Source organism: Apis dorsata, unplaced genomic scaffold (assembly GCF_000469605.1).
Source record: "Apis dorsata unplaced genomic scaffold, Apis dorsata 1.3 scaffold_200, whole genome shotgun sequence".
In the NCBI taxonomy this organism is placed as follows: Eukaryota; Metazoa; Arthropoda; class Insecta; order Hymenoptera; family Apidae; genus Apis; species Apis dorsata.
The window spans coordinates 172469-172889 of record NW_006263484.1 but is presented as its reverse complement, the minus strand read 5'-3'; the positions used below and the strand labels follow the sequence as shown (position 1 = coordinate 172889).

General features: G+C 19.7%; 1 protein-coding gene across 5 annotated transcripts in view; it reads left to right on the top strand.

Annotated features, from left to right (window-relative positions):
* The window catches only part of LOC102678395 (BUB3-interacting and GLEBS motif-containing protein ZNF207), a 13902-nt gene that overhangs the window by 6176 nt on the left and 7305 nt on the right, over nt 1–421 (top strand). The window lies entirely within an intron of this gene.

Here is a 421-nt window from a genome sequence, read left to right as displayed (position 1 = left end):
ACTACTACTACTACTACTACTACTACTACTACTACTACTACTACTACTACTACTACTACTACTTCTACTACTACTACTACTATTATTACTATTATTATTATTATTGTTATTACCACTACTACTACTACTATTATTTATTATTATTATTATTATTATTATTATTATTTATTATTTATTATTATTTATTATTATTATTATTATTATTATTATTATTATTTTTATTTTTATTTTTATTTTTATTATTGTTATTACTATTATTATTATTACTACTATTACTACTACTACTACTAGTACTATTACTACTATTGCTACTACTATTACTGATACTATTGTTACTACTATTACTACTATTGCTACTACTACAATTACTACTACTACCATTACTATTACTACTATTACTACCATTACTACTACCACTTAC